Source organism: Neoarius graeffei, chromosome 23 (assembly GCF_027579695.1).
Source record: "Neoarius graeffei isolate fNeoGra1 chromosome 23, fNeoGra1.pri, whole genome shotgun sequence".
NCBI lineage: Eukaryota > Metazoa > Chordata > Actinopteri > Siluriformes > Ariidae > Neoarius > Neoarius graeffei.
Window position 1 is genome coordinate 47402688 of NC_083591.1, and position 15339 is coordinate 47418026.

At 43.8% G+C, this 15339-nt stretch overlaps 1 pseudogene; it reads right to left on the reverse strand.

The window, feature by feature from the left end:
- Positions 1–6555: 6555 nt before the first annotated feature.
- LOC132871304 (polyadenylate-binding protein 4-like) lies at positions 6556–11487 on the reverse strand (annotated as a pseudogene).
- Positions 11488–15339: the final 3852 nt, after the last annotated feature.

Here is a 15339-nt window from a genome sequence, read left to right on the forward strand (position 1 = left end):
GCGTGTGCGCAATATTCAGCGCTCAGATCTACTTACTAATAGCGCTAGACATAACCGTTCTAGGGCGGCACGGTGGTGTAGTGGTTAGCGCTGTCGCCTCACAGCAAGAAGGTCCTGGGTTCGAGCCCCGGGGCCGGCGAGGGCCTTTCTGTGCGGAGTTTGCATGTTCTCCCCGTGTCCGCGTGGGTTTCCTCCGGGTGCTCCGGTTTCCCCCACAGTCCAAAGACATGCAGGTTAGGTTAACTGGTGACTCTAAATTGACCGTAGGTGTGAATGTGAGTGTGAATGGTTGTCTGTGTCTATGTGTCAGCCCTGTGATGACCTGGCGACTTGTCCAGGGTGTACCCCGCCTTTCGCCCGTAGTCAGCTGGGATAGGCTCCAGCTTGCCTGCGACCCTGTAGAAGGATAAAGCGGCTAGAGATAATGAGATGAGATAACCGTTCTAACATTATTCCTCCTGTCACTCTAGTATCCACGTATGGTCACATCTCAAATGATTTGAAAACTATTGTACAACGGCATTGGCATATTCTGCAGAGTGACCCAAATATTGGTAATTCTTTTCAGGATCTACCAGGCAGTTGTTACAAAAGAGCGCCAAGTCTGCGTGATAAACCAGTGCGGTCGCACTTCCCTGCATTCACTCAACCGTTTTTATCTTTTCCTCCACGTGTTTCACAAGGTAATTTCAAATGTTTAACTGTGCAGCATGTAACTTTATGCTTACAGAAAAAGAATTCACGCACTCCAAAACAGGAAAAACGTACAAAGTCAAGGGAAGAATTACTTGTTTGTCTACCTTTGTCGTTTATCTTTTGACTTGTCCTTGTGGAATACTTTATGTGGGTAAAACGAAGAGACAGTTAAAAACGAGAATTTTTGAACATAAATGCTCAATAAGAAAAAACGATGAAAAATCATCTGTGGCAAGGCATTTCCAGTCTGCTGGCCATGACGCTAGTATGTTGAAATTTATGGGACTAGAGATGGTTTACAGGTCTCCACGAGGGGGAAATGGAGAGAACCATCTCTTACAGCGAGAGGCGTGGTATATTTTTAATTTGAATACGTGTATACCGAATGGGATGAATGAAGAGCTATCCCTGACTTGTTTTTTATGAAGGTAATAATGTACTGATGGCTATACTGCATTGCATAATTGTAAATATGCACATAATGTCTGTAATGTTTTGTGAATGTATTTTTCCAATCGAAGGATTATTTTGACACATGGTCTAAATACTTCATTGTCATTGGTTTGTTGTAATGGGGTGTGGTAATGGGTGTGGGTATTTAAAAGTGTTTTTGTGGTTACATTGTTGCACACTGAGGAAGGCACACGCCGAAACGCCTTTGTGCAATAAAAGGACATTATATGCAAGGTGCGGCCTTTTTCTTTGGAAATCAAGCCTCTATCTCTCCAATGCCAGATCCATGTAAACAACACGGACGATTTGGAATTACCTTATTCTATTCTATAATCGGCTGGTCAGTGCTATACTCAATACTTAAGTGACTTACCCATCCAGTGAGGATTATTTTCTTGTTTACAAGATGCCACATCTGAGTCGCTGACAAATCCTGAATTTCTGTAAAGATAACTGTCCAGAGATTTATAAGCACGCAGTGCTTCACCACTGAACAGCGAGGGAAAGTTGATGAGGTAATTATACACGTCCGGGTATTCCGCTGGCAGTTCAAAATCCGGTCGTGAAAACTCCGTCCGGAAAGCCATAAGGGTCACAAATCTGTAGATCGTTTATTTTAGACATATATCTAGTTATCTGTTCATTAGAAAAATGAGCCGTGTAGTCCGTCGGTTGAAATTGATCCATTCTGTACACGAGTGCAGCAGTATTCAGCGGTGTTTTTGACCGACAAGATGGGGGTTGTGTACTTTCCGGTCACGTGACTGCAAGATCTCTATTGGTCCAGTTGGTGTATTGTGTGTCTGGCCCGTAGCCAGGGGGGATCGGAGGGTTCATTCGATCCCCCCGCGACACCGCCCCCCCCGGACACACACGCCCCTCAAGATTACTCAAGATTTATTCATTTGTTCATGTCCGATGAATATACATTGATTCACATTTAAATTTACAATATCAAATCCAGACTAATCAAAAAAGAAAAGTAGACTAAGTGAGGACGAGTTAGAAAAACGGCTCATTTCTCCTATGTTTATGTTTACACGTTTTGTTCAGACTGCTTTACACCCCAATCCAGTGGGTGGTGGTAATGCCCCCATTAGACCCCTTTCACTGACGTCACCCGAAACCGGAAGTAAACAAACCCTGCGCCATATTGGAAGACCAACAAACTCGTGATTTGGGGGAAATAACGGCAGCGCGCGGTATGTGAACCCACGAGGCACTTGGTTCATCAAAAACCTACAATGGTAAACTTTTGTGCTGTGTTAGGGTGTTCTAACAAAGCTGATGGGAAAGGTGAAAAGAAGTCTTTCTACAGAATACCAGCTGTGATTGAGGGCCCGTTTACACGAGGACGCTGTCGGGTAAAAACGACTAAATATTTTATCAGAAGTGCCTTTCGTTTACACGAGGACGGCGTTTCCGAGGCTGAAAAACGGATAAAATTGAAAACGCCTTCCAGAGTGGATAAGTTTAAAAACGGCCCCCATTGCGTATCCGTCTAAACTACCCAATACGCGAAACTCTGCTCGGATCTGCTCACGTCGGGTACGCGTTTACGTCATACATGTGTCATATACTGTACATGCCAGCCCGGGAAGTAAGAAAGTAAGTGGGGGTGTCGTGGCTCAGATGGCTAAGGCATCATACCATAAAATCCGGGGACCCAGGTTCGGTTCCGACCCGAGGTCATTTCCCGATCCCTCCCTGTCTCTTTCTCCCACTCATTTCCTGTCTCTCTACACTGCCCTATCCAAAAAAAAAAGTAAGTGCATGTCTGATTACACCCGATCCAACAGACCTTCAAGCTGCTCTGTGTTTTAATGCAGTAGATGTGTTTTCCTGCTCACCCGCCCGGCTGGAGCTCCTCAGTTTGGTGTCGCCAAGTTACGCACGCACACGCGTGTGCGTGCACGCGCGCGCCGCCTATTCAAGCCGCTCGTGAAACCATAAACCCGAGACTGAAAACAAAACTAGCAGCCGAACGGGTTTATTTTGCTGAGATGGACACTGCCTTTTCTCTTCTTCACCGAAACAAGAATGAGTGTTACTTAATAAAGGCAGATTAAAAGAGTTTCGGTTTGCTCCTGCTCCTCCCTCGAGCACTACAGTACCTCAGCCGGACCGGTGTTCTGTAAAGTTATCCTAGCAAGTTCTCATACAGACCGTTTTATTATTCAAAACAAGTCAATACAAATTATTTGACTCGACCAATACGCACAAAACATAAAAATCGGCAAATGTGTGAAATTCTCACCGATTTTCTATCAGCCCAGCTGATCGGTGGGACAAAACTACTGTTAAATTTTCCTACCCTCCTGGATTTCGCGCATGCGTAGTAGGCTTGGTAGGATAACTTGACAGAACAGCGGTGCAGATCAGACAAGACAGAAGACGTTGCGCATGCGTGCAGACATAGCGGAGACATTTATGCGTCACCGTATAGACGCAGATTTCCTCCTTGAAAACGGTCGTGTAGACGTGGAAAAAAGTGAGAACAAAAACGGACTTTTGCGTTTTTGTTTTATACCGTCCCCGTGTAAAGTGGGCCTGAGACACAAGGGGAGCAAACCAAGGAGCTTTCTGCCGGGAGACAGAGAGAGGATTTAGCTGCTTTATGCAGAGCGGATCTGAATACTTCAAGTCTATTTTGTTACTGGTAAGTCACCAGGCTAGAGTGTTGTAGAACATTTTTTTAAATGTTTACTGAATAAAAACATCCTTAATTTTATCAAATATTCTCTACTCTATATTTCATTTCTTTCTTTTGTTTTAATTTTCCTCCCTCCATCCCTCTTTGGATTTTAAATATAGTTTTTCCCCATGTCCAAATAATTCAAATATATATAAATAAAAACAGATAAGTAGTAAATTAAAAATAAATTATGAAATAAAAAAAATCCATTCTCCCTTGCCCCGAGTCTTATCATATGGGTCAAACCCATCAATCACAGCCAGTTTCTCCACATACCGTGCCCTTTCTGCAGCTGGTAATGTACTCACATAACCAGAATTATCAGCCATCGTGTCACTTTACTCTTGCTCGTACTTTGTTTTATATTGTGAGTATGTATGTATGCATGTACTTGGTCTTCCAATATGGCGCCCTAGCACAATCTCGCGGTACAGTGACGTCACGCAGTAGCCCTCTATAAAAGAAGATAAAGACAGAAAACGCAGGAAATCTGCTGCTACTTTGTCCCAAAATATTGGCGCCATGTTCCAAAAAAGGGCCAAAATGGGTAAGGTGCTGAGTGCAGGACTTTGTTTTTCTTTTGTTTACAACAGTAGTGGTAGATCGATCTGTCAGAGTGATCAGTGGGGGTGGGGGGTAGCGTCAGCCTGTCCGTCAGTCTGTGTGTGTCAGTGACACGCACACACAGAGATGAGTTAGGTGGCTCGATGGCTAGGTACTAGTAGCGTCGGACCTGGGGCTGCTTTTATTTTTTTTTCAGCTTGGGAAATCGGAGCTGTGGTGTGGTGTGAAGACAGTAAAATGCGAGACTTTAAGAGCACGTGTTTTTCAGTCGTCATGGTAACATGGCATCATGGTAACATGACGCCCTGTCAGTGGTTTGGCATTTGGATCAGAGTGAAAAGAAACGTGTGCACTAGCTGAAAAATGAAAATGTTCAGACCAGTGTGTGTGAAAACACCCACTGTTGCTGCATTTGGGCAATTTTAAATTAATTGTCCTTATAGGGCTGTGCGATATTATTTCAATCTCAGGATTACTTGAAACATTTATCTCAATTAGAAATTATTGTTGTTTTTTATGCTAAAGCATGGGCAGATCAGGAGTGTTCTGATGCCATAAACAACAACTGAAGTGAGCAACAGAGACAGATGACAACAGACAGACAATGAAGGAGAGCGACAACAGACAGACAATGAAGGAGAGTGACAACAGACAGACAATGAAGGAGAGCGACAACAGAGACAGACAATGAAGGAGAGCGACAACAGAGACAGACAATGAAGGAGAGCGACAACAGAGACAGACAATGAAGGAGAGCGACAACAGACAGACAATGAAGGAGAGCGACAACAGACAGACAATGAAGGAGAGCGACAACAGACAGACAGTGAAGGAGAGCGACAACAGACAGACAGTGAAGGAGAGCGACAACAGACAGACAGTGAGGGAGAGCAGCAACAGACAGACAATGGGGGAGAGCAACAACAGACAGACAATGAGGGAGAGCAACAACAGAGACAGACAATGAAGGAGAGCGACAACAGACAGACAGTGAAGGAGAGCGACAACAGACAGACAGTGAAGGAGAGCGACAACAGACAGACAGTGAAGGAGAGCGACAACAGACAGACAGTGAAGGAGAGCGACAACAGACAGACAGTGAAGGAGAGCAGCAACAGACAGACAATGGGGGAGAGCAACAACAGACAGACAATGAGGGAGAGCAACAACAGAGACAGACAATGAAGGAGAGCGACAACAGACAGACAGTGAAGGAGAGCGACAACAGACAGACAGTGAAGGAGAGCGACAACAGACAGACAGTGAAGGAGAGCGACAACAGACAGACAGTGAAGGAGAGCGACAACAGACAGACAGTGAGGGAGAGCAGCAACAGACAGACAATGGGGGAGAGCGACAACAGACAGACAATGGGGGAGAGCGACAACAGACAGACAATGGGGGAGAGCAACAACAGAGACAATGGGGGAGAGCAACAACAGACAGACAATGGGGGAGAGCAACAACAGACAGACAATGAGGGAGAGCAACAACAGAGACAGACAATGAGGGAGAGCAACAACAGAGACAGACAATGAGGGAGAGCAACAACAGAGACAGACAATGAGGGAGAGCAACAACAGAGACAGACAATGAGGGAGAGCAACAACAGAGACAGACAATGAGGGAGAGCAACAACAGAGACAGACAATGAGGGAGAGCAACAACAGAGACAGACAATGAAGGAGAGCAACAACAGAGACAGACAATGAAGGAGAGCAGCAACAGAGACAGACAATGAGGGAGAGCAGCAACAGAGACAGACAATGAGGGAGAGCAACAACAGAGACAGACAATGAGGGAGAGCAACAACAGAGACAGACAATGAGGGAGAGCAACAACAGAGACAGACAATGAAGGAGAGCAACAACAGAGACAGACAATGAAGGAGAGCAACAACAGAGACAGACAATGAAGGAGAGCAACAACAGACAACTGAGGTGAGCAACAGAGACAGACAATGAAGTCACAGCACAGTTGTAGGAAGATAACAATAATAAGTTAGACAACAGAGAACTTATAACGAATAAAAAAATGTCTAAATTAGAAGATTTGAAGTGTGCTCGTGTATTTGGGGGGTACGGGAGTAGGGGGCCAGATGAAGTCCACTTTTGGGGAAAAAAGACCCCCCCCCTCCACAATGCTGGCTACGGGCCTGCGTGTGCACTCACTCTGGCACGCAGGAGCTCAGGATCTCCAATCATATTCATGATTTCATAGTTGTTCTTGCGCTCCACAAGCATCCAGGTGATTTTATTCGCCAGGTTTGGGTGGATTTTCTGAACAAGGGGGAACATGGAATCATCTGCACAGAGAGAGAGAGAGAGAGAGAGAGAATACAATTAGAGTGAATGGTCCCAGCCATCCGGTTAGAGAACATGGGCGGGGCTCAGGCTCCAGACTCTTTCTACGCTCTATTACTGAGTAACAAAAGCAACATGAGTTGAAAGCAGGTGCTTGTCGAAGTTATCAGTCTCGACAAGGAAACACCGCAAACCGTAACGGGGAAGAAAAACACAGTGGATTAAAAGCTGAGCTGCAGAGCAGGAGTGTGTATGAGCCAGATGGATGTGTGTGTTTGGGTGTGTATGAGTGTAAAACTCGCATGCCATCTTGACTTGTTCATGTACCGGAGACGACTCGAGCATGTAGATCGTCAGCCGTTTTCCAGCTGGTGGGTATGTGGACACATCCTGGACACACAGGAAATTATTATTATTATTATTCATTACTCATGTTTTGTTCTTACCGTTGTGTCCTTGTTCGGCTGAACTTCTCCCACAGGTGCCACAGCTGTAGAAGGCGCTGCATCAGTCGTGGCTGGAAGATCTTTTACTGGAACCAGAACCACAACTGGAGTACCGTTTACAGCTGGAGCTGTCTCAACAGCTGGCACGCTTTCCACAGACGACTCTCTTTGAACAGCTTGGGCACTTTCTTTAGGTGGGACTCTGGCTACAGCTGGAGATTTTTTGATGCCACCGGTCTACACACACACGCACATACCCGTTAACACACTTTATTTCATCAGAATCACAGGTGGCAGTTAGCGATGCTATCCAGCTAGCAGGAGCCTCTTGTGGTAATTTGGGAGAACATTTTAAAGTGTACCTCAGGAATGGTGTTCGGGATGGAGCAGGGAGGCAGCACAGGTTGGTGGATGTTCAGTGCAGCGTTTGGCTCCACGCTCGCCACCCTCTGCTGAGGGGCAAGGTAAGTCTGGTGTTCCTGCTTCCTCTGAGCCACGCCCAAGTGCACTGGATTCCCGTCGTTCATCACCTCCTTGTCCTTCAGACCCTGGAGCCAAGAAGGCAGAGTCAGCATCCCGTGTGTGTGTGTGTTTACCTGCTCAGAATTCTGCCCGAGTTGAGCTTGTCTCTCTTCTTTAGTTCGTGCTCGGCTCACGTGCACCCGTCTACCGTTCAGCACCCTTCCGTTCATCACAGCCTGCGCGCACACACACACCATTACCCAGAGATTCTCCTGCTGTAAAGAACCTTTCTACAAGGACATACAGGAATACACTTGGCTGCAGTGTACACTCACCCTCTGTGCATCCTCGTGCCTCGCAAACCTCACAAAGCCGAAGCCTCTGGACTTCCCGCTCTCATCTTTCACTATGTGAACACTCAGCACAGATCCTGAACACACCGACAATTTTATATCTCAGTCTGAACTCTAGAATACGTTCCTAGTCTTTATTTCCTGATCAAATGCAGAACTCGTTATGTTTGTAAATGTGTCGATGTCATCTCTCACTCTGTTAGCGATCCTCACTGAACTTGCTGAAGACGGTGTTCAGCTGCTTATTGTTCACGTCTTCACCCAGGTTTTTGATGTAAATTTTGGGAAACAGTTGAGACCAGGGGTCCGCCTCAGCCTCGTGCTGCTCGCTGACCTTAACGTGTTCGATGAAACTGTAACACAACAGAGACATGGGTCTTAGAGTCTTGATCTAAACCCTTTTGTTTGATATTATGCGTACACTAACAAAATTACAACAGAAATTACAACTGAAATAACTTCAGAAGACCAAACACAACCTCTGTATCAACAACATCAGGATTTCAATAAAAATGTACTCATTTATACGCAGCTTACACTTGACGGTCGTTCAGCAGTTTTCCGTCCAGCTTCTCTATCGCCAAATCCGCTGCGTCAGCAGACTGGTAGTGGACGTAGGCGTACCCTTTTGAGCCCTTCTCATCACCTACAACCTTCAGGAGAGACACATCATGTCAACACAGAATTTACATCAAACTGAGCTAATACAGGACTTTAAAACGTGTTAAAATCATTCTAATCCTGCTACACAGATTCTATTCAGATCTGACCAGTTCAAAGCCTGAACCTTGCATGACAGGACCATCCCGAAAATGGACAAAAGGTCAACCAGGGACATGCTGTCAATGGACTTGTCCAAGTTCCTGATGATGAGGTTTCTGATGCCGGTGTTCTTTGCGGGTGGCTCCTTCTGAGACCACGCCATCTGTATGGGCCGCCCCATCAGGAGCTCAGAGTCAAAGCTTTCCAGCGCTCGCTCGGCTGAGGGGATGAAAATAAGTTACAGCTCAATCATTTCAATCAAAGAGAGAAAGAAATATCATAGGTGTCTATTATACTATGTACAGTGGTGCTTGAAAGTATGTGAACCCTTTAGAATTTTCTATATTTCTGCATAAATAGGACCTAAAACATCAGATTTTCACACAAGTCCTAAAAGTAGATAAAGAGAACCCAGTTAAACAAATGAGACAAAAATATTATACTTGGTCATTTATTTATTGAGGAAAATGATCCAATATTATATATGTGAGTGGCAAAAGTATGTGAACCTCTAGGATGAGCAATTAATTTGAAGGTGAAATTAGAGTCAGGTATTTTCAATCAATGGGATGACAATCAGGTGTGAGTGGGCACCCTGTTTTATTTAAAGAACAGGGATCTATCAAAGTCTGATCTTCACAACACATGTTTGTGGAAGTGTATCATGGCACAAACAAAGGAGAATTCTGAGGACCTCAGAAAAAGCGTTGTTGATGCTCATCAGGCTGGAAAAGGTTATTAAACCATCTCTAAAGAGTTTGGACTCCACCAATCCACAGTCAGACAGATTGTGTACAAATGGAGGAAATTCAAGACCATTGTTACCCTCCCCAGGAGTGGTCGACCAATAAAGATCACTCCAATAGCAAGACATGTAATAGTCGGCGAGGTCACAAAGGACCCCAGGGTAACTTCTAAGCAACTGAAGGCCTCTCTCACATTGGCTATTGTTAATGTTCATGAGTCCACCATCAGAAGAACACTGAACAACAATGGTGTCCATGGCAGGGTTGCAAGGAGAAAACCACTGCTCTCCAAAAAGAACATTGCTGCTCGTCTGCAGTTTGCTAAAGATCACGTGGACAAGCCAGAAGGTTATTGGAAAAATGCTTTGTGGACAGAGGAGACCAAACTAGAACTTTTTGGTTTAAATGAGAAACGTTATGTTTGGAGAAAGGAAAACACTGCATTCCAGCATAAGAATCTGATCCCATCTGTGAAACATGGTGGTGGTAGTATCATGGTTTGGGCCTGTTTTGCTGCATCTGGGCCAAGACGGCTTTCCATCATTGATGGAACAATGAATTCTGAATTATACCAGCGAAATCCAAAGGAAAATGTCAGCACCTCTGCCCATGAACTGAATCTCAAGAGAAGGTGGGTCATACAGCAAGACAACGACACTAAGCACACAAGTCATTCTGCCAAAGAATGGTTAAAGAAGAATAAAGTTAATGTTTTGGAATGGCCAAGTCAAAGTCCTGACCATAATCCAATGGAAATGTTGTGGAAGGACCTGAAGTGAGCAGTTCATGTGAGGAAACCCACCAACATCCCAGAGTTGAAGCTGTTCTGTACGGAGGAACGGGCTAAAATTCCTCCAAGCCGGCGTGCAGGACTGATCAACAGTTACCGCAAACGTTTAGTTTCAGTTATTGCTGCACAAGGGAGTCACACCAAATACTGAAAGCAAAGGTTCACATACTTTTGCCACTCACAGATATATAATATTGGATCATTTTCCTCAATAAATAAATGACCAAGTATAATATTTTTGTCTCATTTGTTTAACTGGATTCTCTTTATCTACTTTTAGGACTTGTGTGAAAATCTGATGATGTCTTAGGCCATATTTATGCAGAAATATCGAAAATTCGAAAGGATTCACAAACTTTCAAGCACCACTGAATATACAGTCCGATTCAAAAGTATTGGCACCCTTGGTAAAGATGGGTCAGGAAGACTATGAAAATTTTAACTATTTATCTCATCTCATTATCTCTAATGGCTTTATCCTGTCCTACAGGGTCGCAGGCAAGCTGGAGCCTATCCCAGCTGACTACGGGCGAAAGGCAGGGTACACCCTGGACAAGTCGCCAGGTCATCACAGGGCTGACACATAGACACAGACGACCATTCACATTCACACCTACGGTCAATTTAGAGTCACCAGTTAACCTAACCTGCATGTCTTTGGACTGTGGGGGAAACCGGAGCACCCGAAGGAAACCCACGCGGACATGGGGAGAACATGCAAACTCCGCACAGAAAGGCCCTCGCCAGCCACGGGGCTCGAACCCCGACTTGCTGTGAGGCGACAGCGCTAACCACTACACCAACATGCCGCCCTTAACTATTTATTCGAAGGCAAAAAAAACTGTTATAAAAAGATTTTTATATAATTTTGTGTCTTGTAAAGGCACATATTTGACCTTATCCATGAAACAAAGCAGCAAAATAAAACAAATGAGACATGTATCCTTAAGCAGGCTATAAACTGGTATTAAAATGCAGAAACAGTGTAGTGAACAGCGTTCTCCTGTCTTCTTTATGGTTTGTACTCTGTTACCATCGGCTCAATACAGAAAATTGACGTAAGCGTAGCCGCGTGAGGAGCCAGTCTTCTTGTCCCTGCAGAGATGGATGGAGTGAACGGGTCCTGCAGCACTCAACATCTCCTCCAGCATCACCTCAGTCACATCAGGGTGCAGATCACCTACATGCAGTGCAGTTGTCGTGGAGTTTGGGATCATTTTACCTAAAGAGTAAAAAATCTAACTCTCAGTGGTGGAGAAAAGCAACAACACCAACTGAACTACTCACTGAACAATTAGTCGGCCTATCAACACACTAACCTACTGTTTTAAACAGATAAACCTTAGTCGAAGTACACTGAAACTACTTTTCTCTACAGAAACTAGAGGAATTGTAAACCGTAAGGACCTAAAGGTTCTTAAACTTATCAGTATGATCATGAAGGTAAAGAAAAAGGAATGAGAATAGACAGTCATGCTGTTAGTGTGTAGTATTAAAACTTACAAAAATCCAAATCAGGGGCGGCACGGTGGTGTAGCGGTTAGCGCTGTCGCCTCACAACAAGAAGGTCCTGGGTTCGAGCCCCGTGGCCGGCGAGGGCCTTTCTGTGTGGAGTTTGCATGTTCTCCCCGTGTCCGCGTGGGTTTCCTCCGGGTGCTCCGGTTTCCCCCACAGTCCAAAGACATGCAGGTTAGGTTAACTGGTGACTCTAAATTGAGCGTAGGTGTGAATGTGAGTGTGAATGGTTGTCTGTGTCTATGTGTCAGCCCTGTGATGACCTGGCGACTTGTCCAGGGTGTACCCCGCCTTTCGCCCGTAGTCAGCTGGGATAGGCTCCAGCTTGCCTGCGACCCTGTAGAAGGATAAAGCGGCTAGAGATAATGAGATGAGATGAGAGAAAACCCAAATCACTAAGTTAGTACAAGGTGACTTACTATGAAGTTCAAGACTAAATGGCTGATTAGTCGCCGCTGATCGCTGATAAAATGTTAAATGCTGTTAAATCACTGAGAAATGGCTGTTAAATGTTGGTAAATCGCTGTAAAAGGCTGTGTTGTAAACGGATGTCGCTTTTAAAGGCTGTGCTGATGATTAATTGATCAATCAATTAATTAGTTACTCAATTGTTATATAAAATTGCAGAAAAAAATGTTCAATTCAAGACGAATTAAATATTAAGTCTGAGATCTTGGATTAAGTTCACTATTTTGATTTTAAAATGTTCATCTTAACAATGTTTCTTTCCATCATCTTCAATCAATCCATCCATCCATCCATCCATCCATCCATCCATTATCTCTACCGCTTATCTATCCTACTGCAGGTCGCAGGTGAGCTGGAACCTGTAATAGATGGGAGGCGTAGTTGGATGTATATACAGGTTTACATGGACAGATGTTGTAAATCCGTTCATCCAAACAGAGAGGATGAGTGGAATATACAGTGGTGCTTGAAAGTTTGTGAACCCTTTAGAATTTTCTATATTTCTGCATAAATATGACCTAAAACATCATCAGATTTTCACACAAGTCCTAAAAGTAGATAAAGAGGACCCAGTTAAACAAATGAGACAAAAATATCATACTTGGTCATTTATTTATTGAGGAAAATGATCCAATATTACATATCTGTGAGTGGCAAAAGTATGTGAACCTTTGTTTTCAGTATCTGGTGTGACCCCCTTGTGCAGCAATAACTGCAACTAAACGTTTCCGGTAACTGTTGATCAGTCCTGCACACCGGCTTGGAGGAATTTTAGCCCATTCCTCCGTACAGAACAGCTTCAACTCTGGGATGTCAGTGGGTTTCCTCACATGAACTGCTCGCTTCAGGTCCTTCCACAACATTTCGATTGGATTAAGGTCAGGACTTTGACTTGGCCATTCCAAAACATTAACTTTATTCTTCTTTAACCATTCTTTGGTAGAACGACTTGTGTGCTTAGGGTCGTTGTCTTGCTGCATGACCCACCTTCTCTTGAGATTCAGTTCATGGACAGATGTCCTGACATTTTCCTTTAGAATTCGCTGGTATAATTTAGAATTCATTGTTTCATCAATAACAGCAAGCCGTCCTGGCCCAGATGCAGCAAAACAGGCCCAAACCATGATATTACCACCACCGTGTTTCACAGATGGGATAAGGTTCTTATGCTGGAATGCAGTGTTTTCCTTTCTCCAAACATAACGTTTCTCATTTAAACCAAAAAGTTCTATTTTGGTCTCATCCGTCCACAAAACATTTTTCCAATAGCTTTCTGGCTTGTCCACATGATGTTTAGCAAACTGCAGATGAGCAGCAATGTTCTTTTTGGAGAGCAGTGGCTTTCTCCTTGCAACCCTGCCATGCACATCATTGTTGTTCAGTGTTCTCCTGATGGTGGACTCATGAACATTAACATTAGCCAATGTGAGAGAGGCCTTCAGTTGCTTAGAAGTTACCCTGGGGTCCTTTGTGACCTCGCTGACTATTACACGCCTTGCTCTTGGAGTGATCTTTGTTGGTTGACCACTCCTGGGGAGGGTAACAATGGTCTTGAATTTCCTCCATTTGTACACAATTTGTCTGACTGTGGATTGGTGGAGTCAAAACTTTTTAGAGATGGTTTTTGTATCCTTTTCCAGCCTGATGAGCATCAACAATGCTTTTTCTGAGGTCCTCAGAAATCTCCTTTGTTCCTGCCATGATACACTTCCACAAACATGTGTTGTGAAGATCAGACTTTGATAGATCCCTGTTCTTTAAATAAAACAGGGTGCCCACTCACACCTGATTGTCATCCCATTGATTGAAAACACCTGACTCTAATTTCACCTTCAAATTAACTGCTAATCCTAGAGGTTCACATACTTTTGCCACTCGCAGATATGTAATATTGGATCATTTTCCTCAATAAATAAATGACCAAGTATGATATTTTTGTCTCATTTGTTTAACTGGGTTCTCTTTATCTACTTTTAGGACTTGTGTGAAAATCTGATGTTGTTTTAGGTCATATTTATGCAGAAATATAGAAAATTCTAAAGGGTTCACAAACTTTCAAGAACCACTGTAAGAAAATACATCCTCTTTCCTCCATTCCTAGGACTTCCTTGAGCACTAATTTTTTCCATTTGCTTCTATAAAGACACCAGGACAACACGGATGCAATAACACGCTCACACAGTTGCGTAACAGTTGTGAAAAACTTGAAATGACTATTAGATAACAATCAAAGTCGAAACCGTGATCTTGCACAAGTTTCTCACAAACTCACATCACTTCAGATAAACAAACATGGTGGATGATGGTTAATCTCATCTCTCACTGTCTATACCATCATGCTGTTGTTTAATATTCTATAACAGCAGCTCTGACAACAAATCACAGATTTATATTAATGCACTTGCTCTAGTATGTTATTATTTCTACACTAGCAATTCAGTCACAGGGACTTGTGCAGCCACATGAACAGATTCCACATCAAAAGTTTTCTGTGAACAAATGTTTATTTAATGGAAGGTTTATGGAAGGAGTCTCCAGTGTCAGTGCTTTTATTAGAGTCAGGTGTGTAGTTTTCCTGAGATTTTAGATTTTCAAACAGTAGTTTTCCAGAACAAAATGAAATGTACTGTAACAGAAAACATTTTGTATGTCAGGAAAGAAAGCAGCATATTACATAAAGAGGCATTTTTCAGGAAGCAAACAAACAAAAACAACACACCACACACCCCATAATGAAGACTGGGCGGCACAGTGGTGTAGTGTTTAGCACTGTTGCCTCACAGCAAGAAAGTTCTGGGTTCGAGCCCAGTGGCTGACAGGGGCCTTTCTATGTGCAGTTCGCATGTTCTCCTTGTGTCAGCGTGGGTTTTCTCCAGGTGCTCCGGTTCCTTCCCACAGTTCAAAGACATACAGTGCCATGAGAAAGTTTGGGCACCCCGTCTGAGGTTGTACAATAATTGACTCTGTCTCCACAGAAAAACACCCTAGTGGCATGTCCTTCCTTTGCCCATCAGAGCCAAGTGCTGGGTTGTTTTGCAGACACTGATTTTAATTATTGGTGTATTCCTTTGTATGAAATTAAATCA